The sequence below is a fragment of the Furipterus horrens genome, unplaced genomic scaffold (genome assembly GCF_987537825.1).
Source record: "Furipterus horrens unplaced genomic scaffold, mFurHor1.1.pri manual_scaffold_11, whole genome shotgun sequence".
NCBI classification, from domain to species: domain Eukaryota; kingdom Metazoa; phylum Chordata; class Mammalia; order Chiroptera; family Furipteridae; genus Furipterus; species Furipterus horrens.
This window is the reverse complement of record NW_028327181.1, coordinates 46269561-46280701: the sequence shown is the minus strand read 5'-3', so window position 1 is coordinate 46280701 and position 11141 is coordinate 46269561.

Here is an 11141-nt window from a genome sequence, read left to right as displayed (position 1 = left end):
CTCTGGGTCTCCGTTTTCCCTTCAGAAAGGAAGCAGAGGAAGGTCCCTTCCAGCTCTGAGATCTGTTGATTTGGGGGGAGGGGCAAAGACAATTCCTAGAATCCCAGGATCCCTAAAATCACCCATGCCCTTTGTCCAGCAGCCCTGAGAAAGGCCAAGCTGAAGGCATTCTTGGGACTCAGATGAAGTGGGAGGGGCCCATCAGCCCAGCTGCCTGTGGTTCAGGGCAGTGGGGGCCGAGAACATTCAGCGATGCCATGGAGGCCAGGCTGCACAGGAAACCCCTTATTCTGCAGGGTTTCAGGGAAAGAACGGCAGTCCTGTGGGAGGGAGACTGGGTCTGCCCTCCTCCCACCCCACCCCCCTCGGCTTCCTCTCCAACTGGGGAGAAACACTACTGCTCCTTCTCCCTGAAGGAGGGGACCTGCAGGCATCCCTTCTGGGCTCAGCCAGTCTGGGGCTGGGAGGGACCTGGTCTTTCATGAGACTGGGTGGGCATAACCATTGGCTCCCTCCGCCTCCAGGGCACAGGAGGGTCTGTGTTCCCCTCCTCTAGGCCTAGGGCTGCATTTCAACCACATGCCTAAAATTTCACCTTTGCGGCACAATTCTTGCCAGTTAGAGTAGCACCCTGGGTGAAAAATGTAGATTTCCCTGCTGGGAAGTGCACACAGGATGAAGTTCAAACAGGCTCAGGAAAACACAGCTGTTTTCAATGCCTGGCCACAAATGCCCAGAAGAACGTTCTATAAACAAGCAGGGTCTGGGAGGCCCGGAGCTGCATTGCCCAAGAGGGGCCTTGTAGGCTGCTCCCATGGACTAGGGGAGCTGAGACCCCATGATCAGCTAAGTTGGGGAACCCAGGGCCTTTGATCTGCTGCTGGTGCTGTGAGTTAACAAGGGGAGTGTGGGGCATAGAATAAACCTGAGTCCTAACTGTGCCCCTCCTAGGGCATGGGTCCTTTGCCCACTGAGCCCTATCTTTCAAATGGAGGGGATCATGGTCCACCTCTGGGAGCTGTCGGGAGGATAAAACTCAATGTAAAGCCTGGAGCCAGTGCCTGACACTCAGTGTCCAATGAACAGTGGCGATGCGTTAGATCATATGTGCTTTCCAAACATATTTGGCCTCTGAGACGTTCACAGTGGGCTGTGCTTAGTGGACAGAGACCCTGGGGCCCCCGTCCCTGGTGGTTGGCAGAGGGAGGTCTACTTTGTAAGGCAAGGGGCTCCCCATCAGTGCACGAGGCAGGTTACCCAAGTCTGGCCGAAAGGAGCCTTCAAGGAGGGCGAGGGGAAAGCTTCGGTTGGGACACTGGCCCAGGCAGGGCCACAGGGAGCATGGCCGGCCCCTTCCCACAGTGGCCAGGCCCCCATGCTCAGGAACAGTCTCCACTTCCTCTGAGCACTGACCCTGAGCCGGGCCTGCTGGAAGGCTGCAGAGAACACCGTAGATGTGACCCCTGTCCTAGCAGGGCTTGTGTCCAAGGTTGTAGGGTAGCATCCCTGTCCCTGCCACAGGTCACAGGGAAACAAGAAGTTGGGAAAGAAGGTTCCAGAATTCTTTTTCTTTTTCTTTAATATGAGACCCATTTTCTCCTTTAATATGTTAGCACCATTATCTTCCTTCAGTGGCTGGAGACTCATTCTCTAGTATGTATTTTTAAAAATATTTTTATTATCATTAAAAATGATGAGAACTTTTAAACATCCAGAAAAATATAAAGAAACATAACAAATATCCATGTTCTCAGCACTATAATTTAATAAATGTGAACATTTTGCTATAGTTCAGATCTTCTTTCTAAAACAAAATGAAATTACACATAACCAATGAATAAATACGATGTGGCATACCCATGCAATGGAGTATTATTCAGCCTTATAAACGAATGAAGTACCAATACATGCTACAACATGGATGAACTTTGCACAAAAGAGCACATATTGTATGATTCCATGTATGAAATGCCCAGATAGACAAATCCATAGAGACAGAAAGCAGACTTAGAAGCTGTCAGGGGTTTGAAGGTGAAGAGGGTGAAGCTTGACTGCTTGATACGTACAAGGTTTCCTTTTGGAGCAGGAAAAATGCTCTAAATTTAGATCATACTGTGAGTTGCACGACTCCATGAACAGAAAAAAAAGCACCGAATTGTACAATTTAAATGAGTGAATTTTGTGGTACGTGAATTACATCTGACCCTTGAATAACACAGGCATCAATGCACCTCCCCCAACTTGTGCAGTCAAAAATCCGGGTATAACTTTTGATTCCCCCCAAACTTAACTACAAATAGCCTAATGTTGACTGGAAGGCTTCCCAGTAACATAAACAACCACTTAACACATATTTTATATGTTATATGTTATATGTATTGATATTATATGCTGTATTCTTATGGTAAAGTAAGCTAGAGAAAAAAAATATTAAGAAAATCATAAGGAAAATAAAATACATTTATAGTCATCTGTTCACAAGATGAATCATTCCTGTCAGTACCTACATCAATGTAATGTCTTACAAGATTCAAAACACTGTAAGTGTGCTACATATTACTAACACTAGACATCAAAAAATGAAAAGGCCCTGGCTCAGTTTGTTAGAGTACCAAGGTTGTGGGTTCCATCCCCGGTCAGTGCAGGTACAGGAATCAACCAATGAATGCATAAATAAGTGGAAAAACAAACTGATATCCTCCTCTTAATCAATAAAAAAGGAAGATATAAAGTGAAAAAGAAATTTTTTAAAGTATATTTTATTGATTATGCTGTTACGCTTGTCCCAATTTCTTTTCCCTTTGCTCCCCTTCACCCAGCATCCCCCTTCCTTCCAGCAATCCCACTGCCCCTGTCCATGGGCCGTGCATATAAGTTCTTTGGCTTCACTCTTTCCCATATTAACTTCTCCATGTCTATTTTGTACCAACAAGTTATGCTTCTTAGTCCCTGCACCATTTCCCCATTTCTCCCCCTCCCTCCTCCCAGCTGATAACCCTCCAAATGATCCCCATACCTATGATTCTGTTCTATTCTGGTTTGCTTAGCTGGATTTTGTTTTTATTTTTTAGATTCAGTTGTTGATAATTGTGAGTTTGAAAAAGAAATTCTTACTTATTTACAGGCATCAATGATTTATGCATTGATAATAAAGAAGCAGCAATATGATTGCTTTATGGTAGCCTAGTATAATTGATACAATAGCTTCATGATAGCCTAGCCTATACAATAATGGATGAATTGTTACAAAATTTTATGGGATACAGTATACAGACATATTCATAATACAGTATTGAAAACATTGTTACATTAAAAACAAAACAAAACACTTACCTGTGATGATAGGCTGACATACTGTTTCTTCAATAACAAGCAAGAGAGAAAGGTACATTATACAGTAATTTATTTCTTTGAAAGCAAGTCATGAAACAGTAAGAAAATTAACCCATTATTAATTCTGTATTAAATATCACTCACCTCATGTCTGTGTAAAAGTAGACTATCCACTTCCCTGCAAGTCTTGCGCACAATGTTCTATCTGATGAATCCTTAGGCGATGGTGACAATAATGGCACAGAACATCTCACCCAGTTCTTGCTGTATGGTGACTAGATTTTCACACACACACACACACACAACAAACAAGTGTGCTAACTGCATGGCATGGTGCCTGTTTACTGTCCATGGAGCAGGGGTGGTCGTCATCCTCGTTGTCCTCATGTGCAGCAGGCTAAGGGGGAGAGGAAGGCACACTCAGCGTAACTTTATGGAAATACATCATAATTTCTGTCTGACTTCTTTGCTTTTTCATTTCTTTAAAAATGTTTCCATACAGTACCAATCGTTCTCTACCGTTTGCTTTGGTTTTAGTGCCCAAATCATAGAAGGGTTCATGTGGTAAAAGAAGTCAAAAGCAGTCTTGAGTAATCAGAACCCATCTGCCAAATTGTCTAATGTCAAATGTCTCTGGCTTGGCTTCCTCACCTTCCTTCTCCTCATCTGGTACTGGTTGGGAAGCAATCATCTTTATTAAGTCGTCTTTTGATAATTCCTTTGGTGTGGCATCTACTAGCTCTTTAATTTCTCCAAGACTCATATATCTTGAAGTCCCTCCCCCTCGCCCCCAGCTTTCAGCCATGTCCAAATCTCTTTCATGATTTCCCTGATTGGCTCTGTTGTAGGTCCTGTGAAGTCACACACAACATGTGGACGTGGGGTTCCCCAGCATGAATTTACTGTTTGCACTGTGACGGCTTTCACAGCCTTGTCTATGACAACAATGGCATCTTGAGTGGTGTGATCCCTCCAGACTGTCATGATGTTCTCCCCACTGGGGTTCTCTTCCATAGTGTGACAGTCCTACTCCTTTCCACAAAGCTCCGTGTGTAACAAGCCTTAAAGGTCTGCCTGACCCCTTGAGCTAGAGGCTGAATCAGAGACATTGTGTTTGGAGGCAAATAGACCAGCCACTTCGATGCTGTCAGTGTTGAGGTCACAGGGTCCTGGTGCCCAGGGGCATTGTCCAATACCTAGAGAACTACAAGAGGCAGTCTGTTCTTGGCAAGGGATTGTACTTCCTGACTTCAGGGACAAAGCATCAATGTAAACAATCCTGGGCAAGTGTTTTTGCTGTCCAGGCCTTCTTCCTGCACAACAGAAAGACTGGCAGCTGGTGCTTTCTTGTCCCTTCAAGGCTCGGGGGTGAGCAGCTTTACAGATAAGGACGGTCTGGATCATAAACCCAGCGGCATTTGCACGAAACACAGAGTTAGCCTGTCCCTTCTTGCCTTCAATCAGGGCCTCACTTCTCTGGCTCACTAATAAATGTCCAATATGGCTTTTTTTCCCCCCAGAGTAGGGAACTTTCGTTAAAAACCTGTTTCTTCTTAATGATTTTCTTAATGGCATCTGGGAACTCATCTGCTGCCTCTTGGTTGGCAGAAACTGCCTCTCCTACTATCTTGACATTTTTTAAACCAAACCTCTTTCTAAAATTATCAAACCGCTTTTTGTTGGCATTACATTCTTCAGCTTTACATCCTTCCCCTCCTTTTGCTTTAAGTTGTCATATAATGACTTCACTTTTTCTCAAATCATATTAGTGTACAGGCATGCATGTTTATAGCAATCCTGCACCCACATAAAAGCTACATGTTTAATACGAGAGTAAAAGGGACTTGGCAAAAAGTGTAAGGACTTTGTGCCTGCTAGTGGAGCTGCGATAAAGTCTTCATGAATTTCATTTCTTTCTTTTTTTTTTTTTTTTTCTTTCTTTTTTTACAGTGGTCCTTAGGCTGAAGTCATTTATCTTGAAAAGGTGGGCAACCAGAACTGCAGATGTCAATCTATGGTAAACATCAAGCAATTCAACTTTTCCTTGTAATGCTATGACTTCTCTTTGCTTCTTCGGACTACTTCCAGCACCAGTGGTGGCACTTTGTATGGGTCCCATGATGTGACTCAAGGCTTCTGGCATTGTACAACATAATGAAAAATACACACGAATGGAGACAGATTAGTTTTTACTGCAATGTGCAATTTACTAGAGAGACGAACTGCTCACGTGGAGATGATTAGGGTGACAACGGTGTTTTAAGCAGATAATCTCAACATGAGCTCCCTGCAGTAGCACTAGGAGGTGGCTATGAAATTATCATATTATAGTAGTACAGCATGTACTATGGTTGATCGTGTGCAGTTATGATTTAACACTGCATCTTTATGTTTGTTCGCATTTCTATTGACTAAGAATGGTGCTATGTATGATCTGCGTTTTTTGTGTACATTTTGATTAATTTTTATGTTTATAGTAGATTTGTGTATATTATCATAGTAAATAATAAATATCTAGATATATTTTATGCTCTCATGACATACCTAACTTTTTCTTATTTTTAAAAATATTTCTGGGCTACAAAGTTTGTCTGAGTTCTTTCAAATTATCACAAATTATCACAAAATATTTATTGAAAAAATTTGCATACGTGGACCCATGCAGGTCAGGCCTGGGCTGCTCCGCGGTCAGCTGTGTGTCTCAGTAAAGACGAGCATTGGTTTGGTGAGGCTGCTGAAACACAGCACCACACACAGGGGAGCCTAAAACACAGAAACTTACTGCCTCACAGCTCTGGGGGCTGGATGTCCAAACTCCAGGTGTCAGCAGCGCAAGATCCCTCTGGGGGCCATGAGGGAAGGGTCTGTTCCGGCCTCCCTCCTCGGCTAGCAGGGGGCTGTCTTCTCCCTGTGTCTTCACATCGTCTTCCCTCTGCACATGTCTGTCTGTGCATCCAAATTCCCCCTGTTATAAGGACACCAGTCATGTTGGATTAGGCCCACCCTAATGACCTCATTAGGACTTGATCACGTCTATAAAGACCCATCCCCAAATAAGGAGACATTATTATCTTTCCTGCTGCTATGTTTATGAATATAGAGTTTGGGAGGATTCATGGCAAAAAAGAATGGGCTTGAAGCACCCATGGCTGTTGGAATCCAGGCCTGTAGCATCTCTCTGGCCCTCTGAGGGACTCTGCCACCTGCACCCCAAGACACCTGATCCAACACAGCCCTGGGCCCTGTGGTCCCAGAACCAAACTCCAGAGAAGCCTACCCAGCCTTGCAAAGGTCACTAAGACCCAGAGGCCATAGGAACAGAGAGCAGGCAGGCAGTGCCAGGGAACAGGAGGAAAATCAAAGCCCAGCTTCAGAGAACTTCAGAGAAGGCCATGTAGCCTTGGTGCTTATTAGCTGTCCATAGGCAGGGCCCAGCACCCTGTGAGGTCAGAGCTGGGTGTTTGGGGTGCTCAGGGCAGGGAGGGACAGCAGGGCATCTGAGGGGTGCTCTGGATGAGCTCTGCCCTGGGGTTACCTGACTCTATCTCCTAGGTGAATGGAAATTCTCTCCCTGAGGCCAGGATGAACATGTGACCCTACTGTAAGCTGGCCCTTCTTCCCCAGGTGACTGTGGTCCACCTGAGGGACTCAGGACTGGGGAGGGCAGCCACAGCCAGGCTCTCTGCTCTCTGCAGAACCTTCTGGAAAGAGGGAAGACCTCCTACCTAGCTTTGTTAGAGCAGCGATTTTCAACCGGTAATTCACAAGATGCACCCTCACGTGACACAAACTTTAGTTGGGGGCATGGGCCTCTTTTCCCTAAGATTTTAAAATTAAAAATGACAACAACCAACACAACCAAATTATACCTACTTTTTTGTCATATCAGAAAAAAATACTGTTTTTTTTTTTTTTTTTTTTTGGTGTGCCACAGAATTGTAGTAATTAGTTTATGTGTGCCATGAGATGAAAAAGCTAGACACATACGCCTAGTCCTTGCTCCCTCTGGTTCCTCACCATGTAGTCAATGGCCAGCTCTCTCAGGTAGATCTGGGGAAGTTGTTTTAGGGGGAGACACTCCCAAGAAGCACCAGGAGGAGAGTGAGAAAGTAGATCAAGAGAGAGGCAGGGCAACATAGTGCACATTAGTATGCAGGTGGGAACCAGGGCCTGGCTCCCTCCCTCTGGGGCCCTAAAGACATGGCATGTGTGCTCCATGCTCTGACCCGGGAGGCCAGGAAGCTGGGGGTTCACTCACTAACTTATGCCCCTCATTGGAATGAACTTGCCACACTTCCATCTGCCCCTGTAGTGGTGACAAGCACAGAGGGCCACTGGTAGGGCAGAGACCTCCAGAATAGCAAGAAAAACCACAGCATTTATCAGCTGTGCCACTTAGGGCCAGTCACAGTGCACCTATGTTGAATGGCGAGGAAGCAGAAGTTCTCCTTCTGAGAAAGGGCTAGGTCTGCACTGTGCACAGTTCTGTCCACAGAGCCAAGTCCAGCCCAGAGTCTGGCACATGGAGAACTTCGCAAATATTTGTAGAATAAATGTCTCACGGCTTATGGCATAAATTTTTCATTAATAAAAATAGTTACCCATTATTGAATACTTCCTCTGGACCAGGCCCTGTACTACATGCTTTACATCTCATTTTGCACCTGGAGGGCATCTTTGTTACATAGCAGTGGTGTTACCCCCTTGCTGAGAGGTGATGACCCCGTGAGGCAGGGAAGGTGCCAACCAAGGTTGCTCAACATGGAAATAGCAGCAAGATTTAATCCTAACTCCTGTGTTTCCTTTTTCAGACTTATTCGTTTAAAAAAAAAAAATACCACCTCACACTGGTCAGAATGGCCATCATTAAGAAATCAACAAACAACACATGCTGGCGAGGATGCGGAGAAACGGGAGTCCTCAGGCACTGCTGGTGGGAATGCAGGCTGGTGCAGCCACTATGGAGAACAGCATGGAGTTTCCTCAAAAAACTAAAGATGGAACTGCCTTATGACCCAGCAGTTCCACTGCTAGGATTCTACCTGAAGAATCCTGAAACACCAATTGAGAAGAACCTATGCATCCCTATGTTCACAGCAGCGCTATTTACAATAGCCAAGTGCTGGACACAGCCTAAGTGCCCATCAGTGGACGAGTGGATCAAAAAAACTGATGCATTTACACAATGGAGTACTACGCAGCAGAAAGAAGGAACTCCTGCCTTTTGTGACAACATGGATGGAACTGGAGAGTATCATGCTTAGTGAAATAAGCCAGGCAGCTAAAGACAAATACCGTATGATCTCACCTAATACAGGAACCCAGTGAACAAATCAAACAAGCAAAATAGAACCAGAGGCATGGAAACAAGGAACAGACTGACAGTGACCAGAGGGGAGGGAGAAGGGGAGAAGGAGGGAAAGGAGGGGTAGGGTCTAGTCAAGGAACTACTGTAAATGACCCATGGACATGGACAACAAGGTGGGGACTGACTGTGGGAGAGGGGGGGGTGGGCGGGGCAGGGGAGAGCAATGGGGGAAAAATGGGACGACTGTAATAGAACAACACCAACAACAAAAACTCAACTATGTGTAACATCTGTACCATAAAGTGCATCAATCTGAAGAACACGTGCATGTATGTGTGACCACCTCTGGATCAAGCCCTGCGCATGTCCACAGCCTGGCCGCTGCCCATGCCCCTTCCCGTGCCATGCCCTCCTGCACCAGAGGCAGCTGCTGCTCTGAGCTTTAGCACTGTAGACTCATTCGCCAGTTCTTGAAATTCTTGTTAATGGATTCACATAACATGTGTCTGGCTTTTTTGTCTAGTTTTTGCACTCAGCATTATATCTCTGATTTTGTCCATGTGGCTGCATTTATCAGCATTCTATTTCCAATATTGAGTGTGAATGTGGGCAAATATACTATGGTGTGAATATATCACATTCTGTTTCCTTTCCAGTTCTTGAAAATAAATACAGCCAGTGTGGACATTTTTGTATGTCTCCTTTGTTGGACATAAGCATCCATTTCTTTTCTTTTCTTTTTAAATTATTTATTTATTTTCTTATATAGTTTCATTTTTTTATTGTTGACACTATTACAGGTGCCCTAATATCCCCCCAACTTTGCCCATCTCCACCCCATCCACGTCCCCCTCTCCTGGCAAAATAAGCCAGTCAGAGAAAGACAAATACCACATGATCTCACTTATATGTGGAATCTAACAAACAAAATAAACTGATGAACACTATAGAACCAGAGGTATGGATACATGGAACAGACTGAAAGGTCTCAGAGGGCAGGGGCGGTGACGGGGGGCGGGGGTTACTGAATAAAAGAAGGTGAAGAGATCAGTCAAAGAATACATATGTATAGACTTCCAGTCAAGATGGAGGTGTAGGTAGACATGCTTCACTTCCTTGCACAACCATAGAAAGAATTACAACCAGATCTCAAAATTAATAACACTCAGAACCATCAGAAGACTGAGCTGTATGGAAGTCTCACAGCAGGGAATTAAAGAAGCCACATCCATCCAGACAGGTAGGAGGGGCACAGACGCGGAGATGGGAGGAAAAGTGGTGGGGCACAGACAAGCAGTGGTGGTGGCAGTGGTGGAACAAATAGCCTCACATTCACGTGTGGTGGATAAGTATCAGGAGGGATATCTTGGGAGAAAGTGATCCCAGCCCCAGGCCAGACTACATAGATCAGGGTTCCAGCACCTGGAAGGTAAATCCCCAGTTACCTCTGGCTGTAAAAACCAGTGGGGGTAGAGGTGGTGAAAGAAACTGCTGTATTTTCGTTGATTGAAGGGCCCCCCACAGATTTAGAACATATGCAACCCCCCCCACCCACTCTGGGTTTCACCACCAAGGCAGCAGCTACAGGGAATGGGTGAAGAAACTGGAAATGGGTTGAGTGCAAAACTCCAAGTGGCATTGTCCCCTCTCTGAGCCCTCCCTACATACAGAGACACAAAGCAATGAAATGGGTTGCACCACCCTGGCAATTACCTAAGGCTCCTCCCCACACAATTTATTAGTGCCTTTTCTACTTAGGCCATTCTATTAAGACAGGGAGTCAAAGCAGCTCTACCTAATACACAGAAACAAACACAGGGAAGCTGCCAAGTTGAGGAGGCAAAGAAATATGGCCCAAATGAAATTACAGAACAAAACCCCAGAAAAAGAACTAAATGAAATGGAGACAGCCAACCAATCAAATGTAGCATTCAAAACACTGGTGACCAGAATGCTCAGAGAACTCATGAGTATGGCAAAATCATAAAGGAAGAAATGAAGGCTACACTAAGTGAAATAAAGAAAAATCCACAGGAAACCAACAGAGAAGGGAAGGAATCTGGGATTCAAATTAACAATTTAAAATATAAGGAAGAAATAAATATTCAACCAGAACAGAAAGAAGAAACGAGAATTCAAAAAGAAAAAAAAATAAGGATAGGCTTAGGAGCCTCTGGGACATCTCCAAATGTGCCAATGTCCAAATCAGGGGTGCCAGAAGGAAAAAAGAAAGAGCAAGAAATTGAAAACTTATTTGAAAAAATAATGAAAGAAAATATCACCAATTTGGCAAAGGAAATAGACATACAAGTCCAGGAAGCACAGAGAGTCCCAAACAAGCTAGACACGAAGAGGATCACACCAAGACACATCATAATTAAAATGACAAATGTTCAAGATAAAGAAAGAATCTTAAAAGCAGCAAGAGAAAAGCAGAGAGTTTCCTACAATAGAGTTCCCTTAAGAATATCAGCTAATTTCTCAAAAGCAACTTTGCAGG